General features: G+C 42.1%; 1 protein-coding gene across 1 annotated transcript in view; it reads right to left on the bottom strand.

The window, feature by feature from the left end:
• Window positions 1-22,040, bottom strand: part of LOC148045665 (uncharacterized) — a 78,528-nt gene that overhangs the window by 32,666 nt on the left and 23,822 nt on the right. The gene's annotated exons all lie outside the window — the stretch shown is intronic.

The following is a 22,040-nucleotide window of genomic DNA, read 5'->3' as shown; positions in this document are numbered from 1 at the left end:
AAGAGGCAGAGGGGCTGCTGAAAGAGAGTGTGTGTGTGTGTGTGTGTGTGTGTGTGTGTGTGCACCCGCGCGCACAGGCTGTGGGTTTTAAAAATGTCTGAGTGAATCCAGGAAGAGGGAAGAGGCAGAGGGGCTGCAAGATACTATAGGAACACACACTTCCAGCCCCTCTGCCTCTTCCCTCTTCCTGGATTCACTCAGACATTTTTAAAACTCACAGCCTGTGCAGACACAAGATGTTTTTAAAACTCAGAGCCTATGCACACGCACACACACTTCCACTCTTTTAAAAACATCTGAGTGAAACCAGGAAGAGGGAAGAGGCAGAGGGGCTGGAAGTGTGTGCATGTGCACAGGCTGTGACTTTTAAAGATGGCTGAGTGAATCCAGGAAGAGGGAAGAGGCAGAGGGGCTGAAAGTGTGTGCGTGTGCACAGGCTGTGAGTTTTAAAAACGTCTGAGTGAATCAAGGAAGAGGGAAGAGGCAGAGGGGCTGGAAGTGTGTGTGTAAGGTGGTCAGTAATGTTGAAGACCGGCAAGGACAGCCATATTTCCTCTGTAAGTAGCTGTTTTATTGTTTTGTATACTTATTTTATTCTTATTTAAGTAGTAAGTGCACAAAATAATAAATTTCCTTTTTTTATGTCTTCTTTTTGTAGGTCATTCTTTGGGGCAAAGAATTCAGTGATATCAACTTGGCCACTCCCACCCAGTCACATGACTGCCAAGCTACTCCCTCTTAGTCACATGACTGCCAAGCCGCTGTGACCCGGTCACATGATCACCAAGCCATCCCACCCAGTCACATGATCACCAAGCCACTCCCACAAAACAGGCCACACCTACAGAATAGGTTCTTAAAAAAATTGAAACCTACCACTGATATCCCTCCTGTAACAATCATTGGGACACAGCATTAGAATGACTTGCTTGTCTGGCAAATTACCACTGGCTTACTCTTTTACAGATATAACCATGTTACTTAAATGCTTCCGAAAGCATTACAATGCATCTTGGAAGCAGCTTAGCCCAAGCTTAGTTGATTATTGGGTAATCATCCCCTCTTCCCCCAGATGTCTATTTTCTCCAGAACAATCATTGTCCCTGAGTTATAGGCAATAGAGCTGCTATAATAGCATTCCATCCTCGATGGGATCTCGGGGTTCCGGGCAGGAGATGAGCTGAAGAGAAATTGTCCTGTATTGTTGGATTCCTGAAATACGAGTATAATTGAGTGCTGGAAGAAATCCATTAAAACTGCCTGTAAAAATAATTTTCCTTGAATGATTATCCATGTACTATCATGGCTCACACAGTTGTAAAAAACATTTAGCACTTTATAATCCAATCTCTGCTCCTAGGCAGAGCTGGGAACATATTCTGCTTACAAAATTTTGAAATGCCTAGAAGGGTAACAACTTTTACAAAGTGTTCCTTGTGGAAATGTCCTGGAAGGTTTCCAGGATGGCATTCCAGATGTTATAGTTTTTGCAGTTATAACCATTCCCTGTATTAAATTTCCAGATACTATATACAGGCTATGCCGATTTTGATGCGGAGACAGGCTATTTTCACATTAAGTGAAAGACAATGTTACTGAATTATTCCGTAGATGTGCTTTAACATGTAAACTGGGAATATCAACAAAAGGGCAGAGAACCTGAACACAAATCTCTTTCTCTGGTTGATACGATAGCCATTCAAATAGAAGGGAGGATAAATACAGACTGCGTAAAGGTTTGACTATCACGGATCTCATTCAAAGGCTATGTGATTTTTAAAACTCAATGGAGCATGAGTAGTTTGGGAAATCTATATTGGGGATAGATGGATCCATATCTTGCCAATCATGTTAGTTGCACATGTATTAACTGATAACTTTGAATGATGACTCTTAAACTAGCAAATTCTTTTATACAATTTCATACAAAAATACATTTTTGAGCTGAGAACTGCACTGAAAATTTTGCAAAAACAAAACCTCCTAAATAAAACTCACATTTCACTTATGTTAATTCAGAAAATGCCTAAAATATGAGCAAAGGAAAACCTTGAACATTCCTGCCTCATAGGCTCATGAGAACTCACATGGGTAGGAGGACCTTTTAGTCACTCTGCAACATATACAGTTTTGGCTGTTTTTTACTCAGAAATACAAAAAATGCATTTTAAAGATGTGTAGCGCTGCAACTTAATTTGTTCCCTTATTTCAGGGGTTTCAAACTCACATTGTCACATTATCGTCATCTAATGTATCGCAACTCCCCCCCCCCCTTTTGCTAAACCGGGCCTGGGTGTGGCCAGTGCATGATACATCCGGCCCATGGGCCGCAAGTTTGACACCCCGGCCTTATTTGCTGCTGCTGCTTTATTGTTAAATGCTTCTGTTTTCTTTTTTGAGATAGTTCAGCCAATCAGGCATTACATAACAGACTAACAGATTTGGAAGGAACCTTAGAGGTCTTCTATTCCATCCCCCTGCTCAAGCAGGAGACCCTATGCCATTTCAGACAAATGGCTGTTCAATCTCCTCTTAAAATATCTCCAGTGATGGAGCATCCTCAACTTCTCGAGGCAAGCCATTCCACTGGTTAATTATATAATAAATATAATAAATGCATAATAAATGCAATGTCACAGAGCCAACCAAATTTGGGCTATTGATGTCGTCAATGAATATAAGGAAAGTTGCACTGCCTTCACTCTGAAGTTCTAGTGCTCTAGATGTATCACAAGGGACACTAAATTGCACATTCTGACTTGTACGATTGTCAGTACTCCCTGTTCTGAAGTGTATTGCTCTGTTACATTGGGTTCACAGCAGCTGCACAACAGCACATCTGTTGCATAATAGCACATCAGGATAAACATGTGAATAGAAATGCCATTTAGTGGAATGTTTAGAGAGCAGTTAAATTGCTCACCTGGGGAGTGAGATGGGCAGCACCTAAATTTGATTAAATAAATAAATATTTAAGCAGCTCCTCTCACTTGTAAACACAATGCTCGATTAATCCCTTTAATACTCCAATAATCAAATGAAGTTGGGGAAAGGCCTGACTTTTGAGAGACCTGTACCTGCTCTCCAATTCCTGTTCAAGCATAGAACAAGCTTCCATTATGTGATATTTCTCTTATATTGTGTATTATTTGTCGCTTATATTCTGTGTTATTTTTGTTTTATATTGATTAATTACTGTAAAGAAAAACTGGAGAAAAAGAATATACACCTTTTTTTTTCAAAAGAAACTTGTTGAGAATTATAATCCTATTGCTGAGGAGAAAGGTGGGAGATAATTTGAATAAATTTGAATGAATAAGAATCTTTTCTGGACCCTTAGGTACCATGTAATTCCCCCCCCTCAGTGGTATAAAAAATCTGCTTCATTGCCGTTCATATTAAATAAAATTTTGTTTTCTAGATTTTGGGAGCAACCATGCTTTTTCTCTGGCTTTGAATTTGACATCAATAATTTGCTCTTTATGAGATAAGAAAATTGTGGATACTGACAGCATACTGAGTGTGGTTGGAAATAATAAGAGTGGACTATGGAAAGGGGAGATAGGTGGACTGGAACTCTACCTCAGACCTCAAAGTACAAAAGAAGAAAAAAGAGAAAATTTGATGGAAGTAAGGAGAAAAATCTTGACTGAAACATCGGTGATAACCAAAGATAAGTTGATGAAAAGAACAGATGGAGGGTTTCAAGTGCTCATAAGATATACAATGAACAACAAGCTGCAAAAAGAAGTCCATAAAAGACCCACTAAGAAAACAACCAGAATATTAATTCCACAAATGACACGAGGTATAAAACTGCACTACTACTGGAAAGATACAGGTTGATGTAGTGAAAGTTTATAATAAAAATTAAGTCAAACTTAGTTAAATTTAGAGTATTATATATAGTCATATAAATGAGCAATATTGATAATAATACATATATTAGTACTAGTTTGAGGATGTGAAATTTTATACAAACTGCAAATGAGGACTACCAGAGGAGACTTCAAAGTATTTGTTATTAAATATAATCAATTCTTATTTAGAATATGTTAGAAAGATGAAATGTTATTGAATGGAATGCTATTATATAGTTTTACCTCAAATTTGGGATATTTCATACAAAAGGATGTAAAAGCAATTTATAGTCGAATGTATAATAATTATAATATTTTTATATAATATACTGTATTGATGATATGAGAATTTGTTTGAAATGAGTTGATAATTTGTGATCTTACATACATTTGAAAGTGAAGACTATGGAAGTGATGCAAAAAAACTTTACAACCAAACGACATGTTGTACGTGACTGAAGAAGGTTCTATGTGTTATTTGTTATCTGTCTTTGTCTGACCAAAAAAATATATATATTCTCTTTTTTTAAGCAAGAAATGATAGACAAAGATTTTTGGGTTTGTGGAAATACCACCCCAAGAAAATAGAAATTAAGAGCTGGAAGAGACACCTGAAGCAATAGAAAAGGAAAGGAAGAGAGGAAAAGGAGGGAAGGAAGAAAGAAGGTGAGGAGAGAAAGATAGAAGGGGGAAGGAGAGGAAGAGAGAGGGTAAGAAGGGGAAGAGGTAGAGAGAAGTAGAAGAGAGGTAAGGGAAGAAGGAAGGGAAAGGAGAGGAGGAAAGAAGAAAGTAGAGAAGGGAGAGAGGGAGAGAAAGGAAGAGAGGAGAGGAGAAGAAGAAGAGGGAAGGAAGATAGTGAGAAGGAGAGGAAGATGGAAGGGAGAAGGAGAGAAGGAGAGACGGTAGGAAGGGGAAGAGGAAGAGAGGAGGAGGGGAGAGGTAAGGAAAGAAGGAAGGGAAAAGTGGAAGGAAGGAAGTAAAGAAGAGAGGGAGGGAGAAAAGGAAAGGAGAAGGTGGTGTCAAAATAGGTGAGGGATGGTAAACAAAACAACCTGAATGGAATATTACAATTCTATAAATGGAATGACAAATGTATTAGAATTATGAATGTAAAAAAAGAATAATAATTATGTGAATGTATATATAGAGAACAAAAAATAAAAAACTTTATTTAAAAAAATAATAATTTGCTCTTTATGGGCCAAACAGCTGTTTGAAGACACCACTGGAAATACATTTGGTTCTAAATTATCTTAAGATTGGGACTGAATTAATAGTGTTTGCAAAAGTTCAAAATAGATTTTTTTTTAATTTTTAGAAAACCCTTGAAAAATCAAAGGGTTTATTCACACAGCAGTATTAATGTGTTTTCCTCTCGTTCTACTATAGCCTATCTTTATTATGGCTTGACAGTGAGGCTGATCAGTGGAGCTGCCCTCACAGAATATAACACAAGATACTTTGAGGGCATCAATTGTGGGTTCCTCGGTGTGTCCTTTCCATCCAGGATCATCACTAAAAGCTGCTTTCAGAGGGTAGAGGTGGCAGTCTTCCCATTCTTTTGAGATTAACTCCTTCTCATGGGTCCACTTTATTGAGAACTTATTTTCATTTAGAACTTAGGTAAGGGAGAAGACTGTCCAATGGGCTTGTTGAATTGGGTTACCAGGAGCAGCAGTTCTGGTTCCCAAAGAAGAGGTTGTCAAAGGGCCAGGAAAAATCCTGATCAATGATCTCCAGAAGTTCCAGCAAGACTGTTGGTGGCGCAATACTGGAAGAAGGAAGACTTGCCTACAATCCAAGAATGGACATTGAAAGTCACAAACTTAGCCGAGATGGCTAAAATATCGGCATATCTTAAAGATCACTCAAATGAGAGATATAAACGAGACTGGAAAAAATGGATTGACTATACACAAAATAAATACGGGACCAAGAAATTCCAGTTAGCCTATGCTTAAGATCAGAAATGATTTAAATTGTTTAAAGATAGTTCAGCAAGAAGAAGCTAAGGTCAATGTAGAATGTCATTAATTTCTTTATTTCTTTTTTCTCAATAGATTTTAGACTGTGTTAGTTAAAAATCCATACCGTGTACGGGTTCTGGGAAGTCGGGGGGGGAGGAATAGGGGGGTTGGGGGGTGGAGGGAGGGAGGGTCATACAAAAAAATTGTACTTCAATGTTTTAATGATTGACGAATGATGAAATATTTGTGTTTTTTAAAAGAAATAAAACCTTTGGAACTCAATGATCTCCAGAAGTTCCAGGGTTGTTGAAAAAGCTGGTGGCATTTTTTGATCAGATCATTTGGAGAGTTCCATCAACAGCCGCCGACTGCATTCCATTCCAAAATTTAACCGTAGGTTAAATTAATTCGACTTGTATTTGCAGAAGCACTGAAAAACTTTTGAAGTTCTGTCTCAAATGGCAACTGCATCTCATACATGGCAGTAAGGAGAAAGTACTGTTTCTTCTAGTTGGCTTCCAGGTGCAATTCAAGATGGCAGCTACCACACAATGCTCTTCATAGACTAAACCCTGCTTATTTGAGGGCCCATTTAACTCTGATAGTGGCTGATTGGCTGATTAAATCTGGCAATGAGGGCATTTCAAGCTCCCTCAATTAAACAAAGCCTTTTGGCAAATTCCCCATTAATAAATAATTTATATGCCACCATCTCACCAATAAGGAAGTTTACCAATAGCAAATAGCAAAAAGATTAAAAAGAATTAAAATGAAGAAAAGCTATCTAAGGCATGCCTTTATTGTAGCAGTAACGTTACTCTAAAGATTTGTATTATTCCCATCAGGTTAGAGTTCTGGACGGCAATAAAAACTTGGCTATTTTTCCAGAGTAAAATGGCTGATGAGTCCCAGTAACATTTTGTGCTGTTCTATTTCCCCCCCGCCCTCTCTTTGGACACCTGTCATCTGTCTTTCTATTTTATCGTTCCGGCTTTTTAGAATAAAAATCACCCAGAGTCGCTTGGAGTCAGGCATTTTTTAAATCTAGGTCAGTGTTTCTCAACCTTGGCGATTTTAAGTCCTGGGGACTTCAACTCCCAGAATCTCCCAGCCAGCTGGGGGATTCTGGGAGTTGAAGTCCCCAGGACTTAAAGTCGCCAAGGTTGAGAAACACTGATCTCGGTGAAGCAATGAATGGTTGATTCTGCATGCAAAAGGGGAAGAGATGCAGAACAGGTATCCCATTTGCTACTGGCATTCCTATCACCAAAAATAAAAAAGCACAAACTGCCCAAATAAACAAAATGAAGTCCCCTCCCCCTGCAAAAAAAGCGCACACACACACACAAACACACACAAAATTCAATTTCAGTAGCTCTCTTGATTTTAAGCACTCGCTCTTTTCATTTCGCTGGGTCACCAAAACAGAAAATGCCTTGAGGGGGGAAGAGTGAAGAAGCTCTTGCGTGTAATTTGCCTATTCCGAAGCGCTTTCTCCAAGCCATGCCAGGTCCCATAAAGCTCTCTGTCAGTGATTACAAATTATTGTACAAGCCGCATATATCGGGTACACAACTGCTAATGAAATGCACACAAGATGATAAACAACTTCCTTTTCCTGCTGAAGTCCAGCTGCAAGTAGGCCTTGTGTCTCCTTGAAGCCGTAAATCAAGCCTTTGTGCTCCAGGAGGATTCAATCAGCTGCAGGTGTGGGCCCGGCAGACCCTGTCTGGGATTAGGTAGCAACGTTTGAGAGGGAGACCCCAAACAAGGAGCGGCAATCCACACACCACATGCGGTCAGGCTTTGGAGAAAGCAAAGGAAAAACACGGATGAAATGTGGCGCGGGACCATGGAATGCAACTTCAGGCTTCCACATCTGCAGGAGAAAGGAGCCAAGCACGGCCCTGATTTTACAGCAGTGATGTCACAGAGAGGAATGACATTGAAAATAGCGGCGGCGGCTGAGCCTCCATTTTAACCACTTCACATGCACCTCTCTAGCCGAGCCATGCCAGGAATGACGTCTTATCATCCACACAGTGGGTTTGGAAAAGCAAACCCACAAGAACACAATGCGGCAGTGGCAAAATCCCCTCAGGTTTGACTGCACAGTCCTGGTCCGGAATGCAAATTTGTAGAGGGAGCATTTGGGATTTTTGCCCCCCAAAATCCACACTACAGTTCCATCAAGTGTTGTCACGTTATACTTTGTTGGATGAGTCCCTCATAGTCAGCTCTTCTGTTTTTAAAAACAATGGTTTGTACACATGAAGAAGCCTGTAGGTCTGGTATTCATATTAAAAAGATAGTATAGATTTCAAAAAAATCCCACATATATTTGTTGTTTTTTTTAAAAAAAGAATGTGTTTTGCATTAGGTTATTTTGATAAGTGAAGTTAAGCATTACTTTTGACCATATATGATTTAGCTATTATGTCATTAATTCATGTACGATTCATGTACAACCTATCTGAATAATGATTGTGGTTTTCTGCTTTACAAATTCACCTACTTCACCAGAAACCAAGAGAGTCAAATTTCTCCCAGCATCTGGTTTCCATTTTAGGTAATTGCTATTTTCAGGAGTTACAATCATGTGTTATTGTAAGGACCACAGTGTCAATCACTCCACTAATGGGGAAAATTCAATGCCTAAATAATACCTAAGAGAACAAGAAACTGACTTAAACAGGTGCATTTAGACACTTCGGTTTAAGGGTAATGCTAGTCTATCAATTTAAACAAATCATTTTAAGGGGGATTTTTTTGTGATTTCCATACCATTTGAAAATGCAGTGTTTATAAAAGGATATTAATCTGCAGGATTAGTTTATACGTTGCATCAAGCAGGATCAGAAGAAAGCTTCTGGAACAAACTAGATGACAAGGATCCTCTCTAGCTGACCTTCCAGAAACAGAACCATATCAAAAATTATGAATTCGGATTATGAAATATAACTGCTGCTCCTGCTCCATGTCAATTGACTTGAGGAGATTTAGGTCATATCTGGACCACATCTTATGCCCTTAACTTGTTTGTGTCCTGCACTGAGGACAGCTTGACTCTAAGCCAGTTTAAGAAAATCCTGTTTTTTCAGACTAAGCCTTACTACAGGTTTTGTTGCAATAGGTTTTTCTTATACGTAGTTCTCGTTTAGCAAGCACAATTTGGAGCTCAACCTGGTTGTTAAGCAGTGGTGAAATTCTTTTTATTTTTACTACCGGTTCTGTGGGCATGGCTTGGTGGGCGTGGCAGGGGAAGGATACTGCAAAATCCCCATTCCCTCTCCACTCCAGGGGAAGGATACTGCAAAATCCCCATTCCCTCTCCACTCCAGGGGAAGGATACTGCAAAATCTCCATTCCCACCCCACTCCAGGGGAAAGATACTGCAAAATCTCCATTCCCTCCCCACTCCAGAGGAAGGATACTGCAAAATCCCCATTCCCTCCCCACTCCAGGGGAAGGATACTGCAAAATCCCCATTCCCTCTCCACTCCAGGGGAAGGATACTGCAAAATCCCCATTCCCTCTCCACTCCAGGGGAAGGATACTGCAAAATCCCCATTCCCTCCCCACTCCAGAGGAAGGATACTGCAAAATCCCCATTCCCTCCCCACTCCAGGGGAAGGATACTGCAAAATCCCCATTCCCTCTCCACTCCAGGGGAAGGATACTGCAAAATCCCCATTCCCTCCCCACTCCAGAGGAAGGATACTGCAAAATCCCCATTCCTTCCCCACTCCAGGGGAAGGATACTGCAAAATCCCCATTCCCTCTCCACTCCAGGGGAAGGATACTGCAAAATCCCCATTCCCTCTCCACTCCAGGGGAAGGATACTGCAAAATCCCCATTCCCTCCCCACTCCAGAGGAAGGATACTGCAAAATCCCCATTCCCTCCCCACTCCAGGGGAAGGATACTGCAAAATCCCCATTCCCTCCCCACTCCAAGGAAAGGATACTGCAAAATCCCCATTCCCTCCACACTCCAGGGGAAGGATACTTCAAAATCTCCATTCCCACCCCACTCCAGGGGAAGGATACTGCAAAATCCCCATTCCCTCCCCACTCGGGCGGTATTTGTTGGTTCTCCCAATTACTCAAAATTTCCTCTACCGGTTCTCCAGAACCTGTCAGAACCTGCTGAATTTCACCCCTGTTGTTAAGAGATATAGTTGCCAAGTGAAACTGACCGTTGTTATGATTTAATTTCAGTTTTCCCCTGTTTTACAGATCTGCGAAAGTTGTAAATGCAAGTATTTGTGGCAAAGTTACTTTTTCATCACCGTTGTAAATGTCAACCATCACTATTCCAGGCAGTTGCTAAATGAGAATGACCTGTTCTAACATAATGATTGTAGCATTTGCGTTACATAAAGAATATCCCTGGTTTGAAACTGGGTGGGTTTTAAATTATTTTTCTTTCCCAGAGCTACTTATTTTTCCACTCGGCTTTCCTTTTTTTAACAAGTTCATCAGTGTACTATTTTGTTATTTTTCCCCCCCCCCCAGCCAGTTGCTTGGAAAAATTATGAAATGGTGCACCAACAGATTTGTTTAAAAAAGAAAAAACACCAAAGATCCCTGTGAAAAAGTAGGTAGAGCAGGCAAAGAAAAATAGCTATTAAAAAATAAAATATGATGCCTCTGGGGACATTCTGCACGTAACATAAACAGCACAGTCATTAGGCTAGTAAGAGAGACCTACTATTTTTATTTTTTAGTTTATTTGTTCAAAGAATGTGTCTGCCTCACTCATAAGGGCAACTTTGGGTAGCTGACATCAGGATTAAAACCGACACAAAAATATCAGAGCAAGCATCTAAAAAGTACATCACATCTAAGAGCAGTCGCATATTGGTTAAACAAGCCCTGGAAAGACAGGCTCACTTAAAGTCTGGCTCACTGCCCAGGCTAAAAGCTAGCTCTTGGGTGCCTTGTGAAAGGACAGTAGAGGTGGGGGCCATCAAGATTTCAGAGGTGCATTGTTCCACAGCAAACGTATCATGTCCGAGAAGGCATGTTTTCCTAAATCCCAATAAGATAACATGGTTAAATAGAAGGGATTAGAACCCTGACCACCTGGTTTAATCTTATGGGCCAAAATCTGCAAATAACTGGGCCAGTGAAGAGTTTGGTAGGTGATAACAAATACCTTGAATTGCACTTGGAAGAGTACTGAGATCCAGGGCAGATCATGTAGCAGGGGTTTTTATATGACTGTATCTTTTTGCCCATCTGTGCTGCTCCTTATGAGTGATCTAAACTCACGGTGTCAAACTCACGGTGTCATAGCGGCATGACATGACGTATTATTACTTTCCCCCTCTTTGCTGAACTGGGCATGGATGTGGCCAGCATGTGACACATCTGGCCTGCGGGCTGCGAGTTTGGCACCCCGATCTAAAAGAATAGCCTCACGCACAGTAGATTGCATTAATCCAACTGTGAGGTGACCAATGTGTAAATGATCATGAGAAGGATCTAAGAAGGGACACAATTGATGCACAAGATGGATCTGTGCAAAGGCTCTCCTAGTCGCAGCTATCACCTCTTCTTCAAGCAACAGTCTAGAAGGTCCATGGGGACCTTCAGCTGCATGCCCGTTCTATCTGAACGAACATTACCCTCTCCAGAACAAGTGATGGAAAGTGCCCAGATATGGGGTATTGTGCCCCAGCAATATATAGCTAGTGTAGGAATTAAGAACTGTCTCCTTTAAGAAACTACCTAATGGGAAATGCAGGTAGAGACTGTCTTATGGGAAATGTAGTTCCATGACATGTGATCACATCTCTGTTTCTGATTGGCCACCGGGTCATCTTGCCCACATGCAAAGTTTATAGCCGGGCAGTTCAATTGCTTTTGTGAACCGGAATAGTAGCTTTCTACATCTCCACTCAGCATGGGGATAAAATCATCATCTTTTTACACTACGTGATGGAACAGATCATGGAAAGTCAGAATAATCTTAACACTGAACTGTAAGTTTTGTTATTAAGGATGCCTGATAATAAACGTTGTCTGAAAGAGATTCCTAAGCGTGGAGTTAACTGGCTGCCCGAGCAGAACCTCATTGCCCGAGGCAGAACAGGTATGGAATGGCATTAAACCTCACAGCTTCTTGGAAGAGTTGAGGTTAAGCCTGTTTTCCCCCAAATTGGTCATCATAGCTTCTTGACGAGCCTTAGTCAACCTTTTTTAATCTGTAGGAACCCTTGGAATAAATATCAGGTCTCAGGGAACCCTGCAACAAAAACTATTATATCTGTAGTTTATAATATGCTCCTAGAAATCCTCAGGTTACAATGGCAATTTGTGACTGGGACAGCAATAGGGAAGTGGGAATTTCCATTGGTAAACTATGTGGCCATAGGGCACAATGTCATGTGACAGCATCACTTAATGAGAGCAATTCCATCAATCCTGTTACTGTCATAACCCTGGAACTATGTAGGTCATTAGGTAAGAAGAAATGGGAATCTTAAGAAAGCAGGCTGGTACATGAGCATGTTGGTTCCATGGACAAGTGCTACAGAGTGCAGCTGGTGCATGGGAGGTGGGGGAAGATGCTGCAGGCAATATGAAGAGCCGAGGTGGCGCAGTGGTTAGAGTGCAGTACTGCAGCCACTTCAGCTGACTGCTAACTGCAGTTCGGCGGTTCAAATCTCACCGGCTCAGGGTTGACTCAGCCTTCCATCCTTCCGAGATGGGTAAAATGAGGACCCAGACTGTGGGGGCGATATGCTGACTCTGTAAACCGCTTAGAGAGGGCTGAAAGCCCTATGAAGCGGTATATAAGTCTAACTGCTATTGCTAGATTGGCAAAAAAGTCACAGGAGCAACTTCCAATTCCTGCTCACTTTCCCATTGACTTTACTTCCCCCAGCTGACCTTCTTCATCATCATCTTCTTCTTCCTTTTTCTGCTGATGTATGCCAGGCTGAGGCAGCTGCTGGATCAGAGGTGGGTTGCTACCAGTTCACACTGATTTGGGCGAACCGGTAGTTGGTGGTGGTGAATCGGGAGAGGCGAGTTAGCTTCACAGAGTTGTCCTAGACTAGAGTTTGGCATACAACAATATAAAGAAGGACACAGAATCTCCACACCTGGGCTTGTTTCATAGAAGAGGGAAACATTTTCTATGTGTGGTTATGAATTCTGCTGAATATCACTTTTCCTGTACTATACAGCTGCCCTGCGCATGTGGGAGTAGAAGGCTTTCCTTAGCAATAATAGTATATGCTACAAAATTAACACTGTGTCAGCATTCCAAGTATCATGTAGAATTAAATCAGAGTCCAAGGCAAAACTTTCCTTAAAGTTCCAATTTAATAAAGCAGACATCTTAGTACATTGCTATGGAATCCCAATTCTGGAAATGACATCAGAATCCCACCCAATTAAAAGTTCATGATCTTGTCCCCACACCCACAATCCATCACATGGTCCAATCATCTTCTTCCACGCTAGCACCTACACCCAGCTGCTTCCGGTCAGGTGCAAAGGTGTGGAGACAAAGAATAACCTTGAGTTTCTAGAAAGGAATTTTTTTTTTTTGAAAACAACACATTCTACCCCTTGCTATTCCCCCGCCCCCTTAATGAGAGTGTGGCAGGCCAAAGATTCTTAAAGGAACCGCTGCAGGCCTGACACTAGAGAACAGACTTTTTCCCTAAAATATATAATTATTCCTGCCTATGCCACAGGCAGGGACATAACTAGCACCTGCCTTCAGCCTAGCAGGAGTTTTACTACTTCATTTTACTGGTAACATAAAGTGCCTCTCTGCTTTGAGAAGAACAAAGTACTGAAATTCTAACTATTTATTTGACCCAACTTATTATATTAGGCACACAATACACATCTTACATTGTTTCTGAAATTGTAAAGAAAAATGATCACTGACTATATCCAGCCAGAGAAAGCACCTCTTTGGCCCGTCATTAGGAACAGAAAACATGGACAGTTTCCACAGAGGTACCAAAGAAGAAGGAGCAACAAATCCTTGAACCAAACCTTCATTATACCACCTGACTCTTCAAGGGCAGCTTACATAGTTCAACGTGAATGATGTCATGTATTATGACAGCCTTCCTGTGCCCGACAGCCTCCAGATATGTTAGGGTTGCAGGTCCCCAGAATTCCCAGCCAGATGTGCCATGCAGGCCACCAGGATAGGAAACATTGGCTGTTTGTAGATCAATCAGAGGCTGATAGCAATAGCAATAGCAGTTAGACTTATATAGCAGTAGACTTATATACCGCTTCATAGGCCTTTCAGGCCTCTCTAAGTGGTTTACAGAGTCAGCATATCTCCCCCACAGTCTGGGTCCTCATTTCACCCACCTTGGAAGGATGGAAGGCTGAGTCAACCTTGAGCCGGTGAGATTAGAACCGCTGAACTGCAGATAACAGTCAGCTGAAGTGGCCTGCAGTACTGCACCCTAACCACTGCGCCACCTCGGCTCTAAGCAGGCATCTTTTATAAAGAACTCAAGGGTTCTCAACTGGAGGAGAGGGAGAGAGAAAAATGTCTTACTATCCATTTCCTCTATCCTATAAATTTTCAGAAGAATCATGCCACTCCTATCTAGAAATCTGTTCTTCACAGGGAAAGCATAAAGGTAAGATAAAGATTTCCCCTATTCAGTTGTCTCTGACTCCAGGGGACAGTGCCCATCTCTGTTTTTTAGCTGAGGGAGCCAGCATTGTCCAAAGATGCTGCTGTTGTCATGTGGACAGCATGGCTATACAGCAAAGTGCATGAAAGGCTGTTACTTTCCCACTGAAGTGGTGCCTATTTATCTACTTGCATTTGCATGACTGCATTTGCATTGCAGAGGTAAGGGAGCCGATTCGGCAGGGTGGTGGCAGGGGGAGGTGTGTCCCTTTAGAAAGGCAGGAACTGGTGTTTCCCCTGACCCAAGGCAAAGGGTAAGTGGTCGGCATCCTCCCATAAGCATCGAGAAAGGCCAAAGGTGGGAATTGGTATATCCCCCGACCCGAGGCGAAGAGCGAGGTGGAGGCATCCACCCATAGGCCCTGAGGAAGGCCAGAGGTGGGAACTGGTACATTACCTTTGTGGGAAGGCCCTATGAACAGAATGGGCAACGTGCGGAGATCAGCTGGGCTGCATGGCTGGCCTGGTAGGCCACGGCAAAGGCAGGCAAGCGGGCGAGGCACAGAGTTCACCTGGGCCACGTGGTCTGAACAAGCGAGGGAGCGAAGGAGACAGAGTGTAGCTTGGCACGGGCATGACTCTAGTCATTGGCCAAGGTGGGCGAGGCAATATAGAGTGAGTGGGGCAGGGCGGGGCCAGCCAGTGGTGGGATTTCCCGGTTCACCGAACTGCACAGAATCGTAACAACCAGTTCGCTCAAACTGGTCGGAACCAGCAGCAGTTCACCTCTGAGGAAATGTATTGATGTCTCTGTACTTTGGTGTTGGAAAGACTCCTGAGAATACTATAAGCAGCCATTGAACAAATCATTCCTCAATTCTCACTTGAGGCAGAAATGATTACAGGCTCAAATTATCATACTTTGGGCAAATTCTGCAAAGACTCAGCTCTCTGGTAAAATACTCTAATGTTGGAGGGAACGAAGGAAGGAAAGTGAAGAAGAGGAGCCATTCAGCAGCAAGATGGATGGATTCAGACATAGAATGAATGCACCATTGGGAGACATGAAAAAACAGGTTACGAATTGTCCATCATGAAGAAAATTGATCTATGTTGTTGTTAACAGTTGAAAACGATTTCATGTCACATAACCAATCAAAGACTCATCATACTTGGAGGAGATCAACTGAAATCAGTGACAGTCGAATTAATTCTGAATAACTTAAATCTCATTTATTTCAGTGGGAATGATTAAATATGCATTCAGATAACTAATCACAAATTGAAAAAATGCTCTCATGGTATAGATATTTGAGAAAAACAGATTCTTTATCAACTCAATAGCCTTTGTAATGTTTAAAGTATGCCTTCATAAATCTGCTAATAAATACATCTTGCTTTACTTGTTTGTAATTTTTCATTGAGGATATTAACTGATAGCAATAGCAATAGCAGTTAGACTTATATACCGCTTCATAGGGCTTTCAGCCCTCTCTAAGCGGTTTACAGAGTCAGCATATTGCCCCCAACAACAATCCGGGTCCTCATTTCACCCACCTCGGAAGGATGGAAGGCTGAGTCAACCCTGAGCCGGTGAGATTTGAACAGCCGAACTGCAGAACTGCAGTCAGCTGAAGTAGCCTGCAGTGCTGCATTTAACCACTGCGCCACCTCGGCACTGCGCTACCTCGGCTCTACACAGTATAAAACAGATAGGTGCTCATCATGTCCTACTAGCTGTTGTGAAGTTGAGGATGCCCAACTAACAATTTTGAAAGGATATGTGCACATGAGATTGCCGTTGTCTCATTTCCAGTCCACCACAAAGACATCCCAATGTCATCTTTAGCTACTTTGGCTGAAAGTAGTGTTAAAGTAGTATGAAGAGGGTGGACGCGCATGGGGCGAACCAGTGTTACAAAATGTGAAACCCACAGCTGAACTTGAGGTAGGGGAGGAGTCACTGCCATTTTGCCTGCTCTAAGGCTACTTCCAGGTGCTTCTGGACTCAGCTACTCAACGCCAGCATATCAGTGGTTCTATCCAGTATCTCTTCTCTATGTCTATCAAATGGACTTTGAAATTTGGTTTAGTGATCTTTCAGAAAAGCAATAGATCTGCCTTTAGAAATACCACAAGTGACAGGACACAGAGCACTCCCCACCCCACCCCCCCAGCCACCAGTTATTCTGGCAGCTTGAAACCTAGATAAACCTTGTAATGCGGGCATTTTCTTCAACCCTGCCCTATCACAGATTAAGGAAGGTGACTAGTGGCTGTTTTTTCCCCACAGGCAAATGATGGCGAATAGGAAAGGAAAGGAAGCCAGGGAATCCATCCAAAACACACTGGTCATTAAAGTGGTAAAGACAGCATCATTCACTACCTTGTTACTAAAGCTGACTAAGACTTGTCTATCAGGGCAGAGAAATTAATGCCAGTATATTTTCCTGCCAATTCAAGGACTGGAGGACTGGATGTTAATGCAGCCATCTGGAAGAGCCTTAGATTCACCTCTTCTCCCAATGCCGAGCTTGATTCATGCCTATAATACTAGCTAATTTCTGTTCCCCTACTAATTCTGCCTTAGTTTTAATTCTCTCTCTCTCTCTCTCTCTCTCTCTCTCTCTCTCTCTCTCTCTCTCTCTCTCTCTCTCTCTCTCTCTCTCTCTCTGTGTGTGTGTGTGTGTGTGTGTGTGTGTGTGTGTGTCAGTGGTGGGTTTCAAAAATTGTTCGAACCTACTCTGTGGGTGTGGCCTCCTTTGTGGGAGTGGCTTGCTGCCCATGTGACCGGATGGGAGTGGCTTGCCACCCATGTGACCGGATATGAAGATGCCGACGACACTTGTCAGAACCACCTTAAATTACCTCTCACACAGCACTGGCATGCATAAGAAGATGATGTAAACTTGTTTTTTAAAAGGCATCTTTGGTTTGCGTTAAAACAACTCCAACACACACAATGTTCTGATTGCATCACAAACGCAGTAGTCATCCTTACCTTTCAGAGAGGCACTGAGTTTTATAAATAGGAGCATGATAGTGTAGAATAATCATATCCAAGGACCCGTGGTGGGTTTCAAAATTTTTTGGAACCTCTTCTGTAGGTGTGGCCTGCTTTCCGGGTCCACTGGTGGAACCTCTTCTAACCGGTTCAGTAGATTTGACGAACCGATTCTACCGAATAGGTGCGAACTGGTAGGAAGCCACCTCTGGTGTGTGTGTGTGTGTGAAGCTAACAAGATTTAGATTTTCCCTACTTGCACCTGCCCTGTGTTGCCTGTCTTTTGAAACTGACAATGATCTGAGGTGATTCCGAAATAAATGAAGGCAAAAGCATTCTATTGTTTTAGAATACAGTAATTAATAACATTCATGTAAGGTTAATGTGGAGCCATGTACAACTATCACAGAAAGGAAAACAATGAGACAGGAAGAAGTCTTATTGTAGGAATCTAATCCCTTAGATCTTCAAATAGATTTCAACAAGCAATATTCCCCAACCCAACATTTTTTCTCACCAACTGTCCTGAAAAGCAACCCTCTGAAGATTGAAACACTGTGTGCATAATATGAGATGGAGAGAGAAGGAATCTTGAAGGGAATTTCCTTCCTTGATATTTAAAGAAATTTTTATATAACAGTCAGTTCCAATAAACTAAATGTGGCTTGAGTTCTGAAATATGTAGAGGGTTGTCAATAAAGGACATTGACAATATATGTAGCTCAGAGTTGAATTGAAGAGTCCTTGGTGCTTTCGGAGCTTGGTTGTTTTCTTGCAGACATTTCTCTACCAAACTAGGTAACATCATCAATGCTAGTACTGATGATGTTATCTACTTTGGGAAATGAAACAGATGAAACATCTGCAAGAAAATAACCAAGCTCTGAAAGCACCAAGGACTTCTCAAATAGGTTTCCACAAGCCAATGCATGAGTATCAGAGCTATCAGTAAATTTTAAGGGTGGTGGGCAGAAAGCAAACTGAATAGGGAATAGGGAACAATGAAAATAAGCCAATGGTTCCAGGAGAGAAGGAAAACAAAAACAAAAATGGCTGACAGGACAAGGCAGGTGGAGATGAGTCCTGCTCAGCAGCTCCTGAGAAATTTACAGTGATACTTCCTGAGCTAACTGATTTGACTTCCCAATAGAGTTGCAAGCCACATTGCTTTGAGGGGGAATTGATTGTGGAATGTACCTTACATTAGACAGGTTCTTACAAAAAAAAATGACAAATGTTTTTTAAAAAAGAAATAATACATCCTGGTCAGTGGTGGGATTCAAATAATTTAACAACCGGTTTTCTGCCCTAATGGCCATCTGGGTAGGTGGGGCTCGGTGGTCATGTGACTGGGTGGGCTTGGTCAACTCAAGGTCACTCAGGTCGATGGGCGCTTCGCCTTAGCTGTTACAATGTAATAAGGGTTAACCAGAGAAGCAGTTTCTGTAAGCAGGTCAATAAAGATGAGGCTAGAAACAACACTAGAATGTTTCCTTCCTGCCTTCCTTACAGGATTAGCCCTGTAAAGTGGAAAAAAAACAAAAGGAGATTTCTTCCAACAATCGGTTCTCTGAACTACTTAGAAAGTTACCAACTGGTTCTCTCGAATAGGTGCGAACTGGCTGAATCCCACCACTGATCCTGGTGTATGCTCAGATGCCTGTTTATAAAATTGGGCAAGACATATTAACAGTGTGGAAACCTAGCTTGATAATTTTACTTTTGGTTTATCTACCCATTGTGTAGATATGATGTAATACAATAAGTAGAAGATCCTTCTCTCTAGTTATCCTTTGTTCCAGTGCAATGACTCAGCAATAGCCTCTTTCAAAGATCCTAGGGCATGGTGGTATTTTTTTTTTAAAGATGGTCAAACAATTAGCCAATGTATACAACAGACAGAGAATAAGAATTTATTTCAATTTGTGTACAAGGAATAGGAACTTCCTGGTGACGCTGGTGAGATGTGCTCTTAAGAATACTGTGGAGCTTCCTAGAATAGTGCAGAAATTGGCTAGCTTCAGAGAATTTGGAAAGTAAACATGGTCCCTGCTGGAACTATTCATGTTTTCTTCTCATAACGGGCCAACATAAATGTTATTTCAGATGTTATCAAGCCATTCTAAAAGTAAAAAAAGAAGTTGGTTTAAAAATGGCCATGATCAAAATCTTAGTCCTCCTCCAAATCATTTGTTCCAAAGCATAACATCGACTCTAAACACAGATAACTAAAATGATTCGCCCTTATAAGCAATGCAGATTCAGTAGCCACATTTCACTGGAGGATTTTTAAGAGAAATGGAGAGAAGGAATGGTTTGTTCTTGCTCTGAGAATTATCATCACATCGTAGACCATCCACAGCAGTTTTTCAACCTTAACAGTGCTAAGCATTGGTGAGATGGATGGCAGGTAGTTTAATAAATAAGCGACACGTGGACTTCAACTCCCAGAATTCTTCAGCCAGTATGACAGAGTTGCCAAGGTTGAGAAACCTGATCTATAGTCGGCTTAGCGGCCCTGCTGCAGGAGACAGGGGAACTGGGCTGCATGAACGATGAGCTGGTATGCATGTAGCTTGACTCACAGCTCGGCTGTAAGTTGAACTGTGTGTGCAGGGGGTGCGCACTGGCCCGGCACTCACACGAGTCAAGCTGCATGTGCATGTGTTTGCCAGTCCATGGCCCAATTGCAAATAGGCCATGGCCTGGTTGTGGGCCATGACTCCTGTCTAAATGTCTTGGGATGGTCTACAAATATAATAATTAAATTAACCTAAATAAAAAGCAAGTAAGAAAGGTGGAAAAAATAGAATAAGATAGGATGGATGGCAAAAAGAAGAGCCATCATATTCAGGAACCAATGGAGATGAAGTTGATTTCCTTGGGACCTGGATGGGCTTCAACTCCAGCCAAATGAGAGGCCTCTCTGGATACAGAAAAGGGGTTCACCGACAAATGTGCTCTCGACAAAAGCGCACCAACAAAACCACGACGAGAAAAGAGTGAGGTCAAAATTGCGCCCACAGACGTGCACCGATAAATGCACAGCGATGAAAGCGCGCCATCAAGAAACAACGCAAAAACAATGTAATATCCCTAACCCTAACCTAACCTAACCTAACCTAACCTAACCATAGCCCTAGCCCTAGCCCTAGCCCTAGCCCTAGCCCTAGCCCTAGCCCTAGCCCTAGCCCTAGCCCTAGCCCTAGCCCTAGCCCTAGCCCTAGCCCTAGCCCTAAGACTAAGACTAAGACTAAGACTAAGACTAAGACTAACCCTAACCCTAACCCTAACCCTAACCCTAACCCTTATCTTAACCCTAATCGCGCTTTCGTCGGCGCACATTTATCGGCGTGCTTCTGTGGGTGCGATTTCGACCTCGCTCTTTTCTTGCCACGGTTTTGTCGGCATGCTTTTGTCAGGCACGCATTTGACAGGTCACACAGAAAAGGTAGGGTAAATGAAGAAATGAAGAAAAACTAAGATAAATGGGAAGGAAATTAAGACAGCTCCATCTTTCTCTCTTGTGAAAGTCAACCATACCAACAACAAATAGGCACTCAGACAGGCAGAAGACTATTGAAGTGATGCAAAGCATACTCCCTGGCATATAGACCTTGTGTTAGCCTCTGTTTCGCTATTTGCTTTCGGCTGCCATTGAAATGGGGAGGGGGGTGGCTGGTATTTGGGAAGGGAAGTTTTAAGTACAGGAGAGATTGTAAAAAGGGAGTTTTGTTCTCACCATCCACTGCACATGCTGGAGATAGTGATTGGGGTGGCCAAGGCCAACTGTCCTGCATACCAACCTGATGATGCTCTTTGAAGATGGAACTCATATGACACCTAAGGGATTTGCAGATTGGACTGTGGGATGGGGTAACCAGGGGAAGAGGGTTGCGTTACATATTGATATCTATGATTTTGCGCGCTTTTGCCTCAGATCTTGCTTTGCTTAGCTGCTGTCTTTCCATAACCAGTAAAAGTACTCTCAATTCTGCGAAATGGAGTTAAGTGGTTTATTTCTTGGTTGCTGAGGGAGGCTGGCTTGACACCTTGCTCAGATCACATCACAAGGAAGCAGAATGAAAGTAAGAAGAGGTGTGCGAATGAAGTAGCCGCTCTTTCAAAGCTGAACATCTGGCTACCTACTCCGCACACCACTTCTTACTTTCATTCAGGCTTTCAAAGCTGACTCATTCACGTATCACTTGTGTGAGTGATTGTTGGTCCTAATAAGGTGGGAGAGATTTTGTCTATTTCAGGTAGCAAAAGTTTCAGACCAGCGTTCCAAAAGTTATTTGGAAGTTTATATTTTCACACGGTGATAGAAGCCAAATGGAGCGGAGTATTCTAAGAGCAGGAGGGGAAAAAGCTGGAGTGTAGCTTGATTTGCTAACAGGATAAAAGCAGGGGAGCCATTAACAAGCGAGACCTGTTGAGTGGCTTTCCATAAAAAGCTCCTTGCTTAGCAGATCAAGGGGGAATGGGCCTTAAACTGCACCACTGAACATGCTGAGTTTTGCATTTCTCTTCCTCTCAGCAGATCTTGGCTCTGTCGTTTTTAATGTATGCCCTGACTTA

Source organism: Thamnophis sirtalis, unplaced genomic scaffold (assembly GCF_051295495.1).
Source record: "Thamnophis sirtalis isolate CommonGarterSnake01/CBP01778 unplaced genomic scaffold, rThaSir2_p1.2 scaffold_5, whole genome shotgun sequence".
NCBI lineage: Eukaryota > Metazoa > Chordata > Lepidosauria > Squamata > Natricidae > Thamnophis > Thamnophis sirtalis.
The sequence above is the reverse complement of the archived record's forward strand: the minus strand, read 5'-3'. Positions and strand labels throughout refer to the sequence as shown.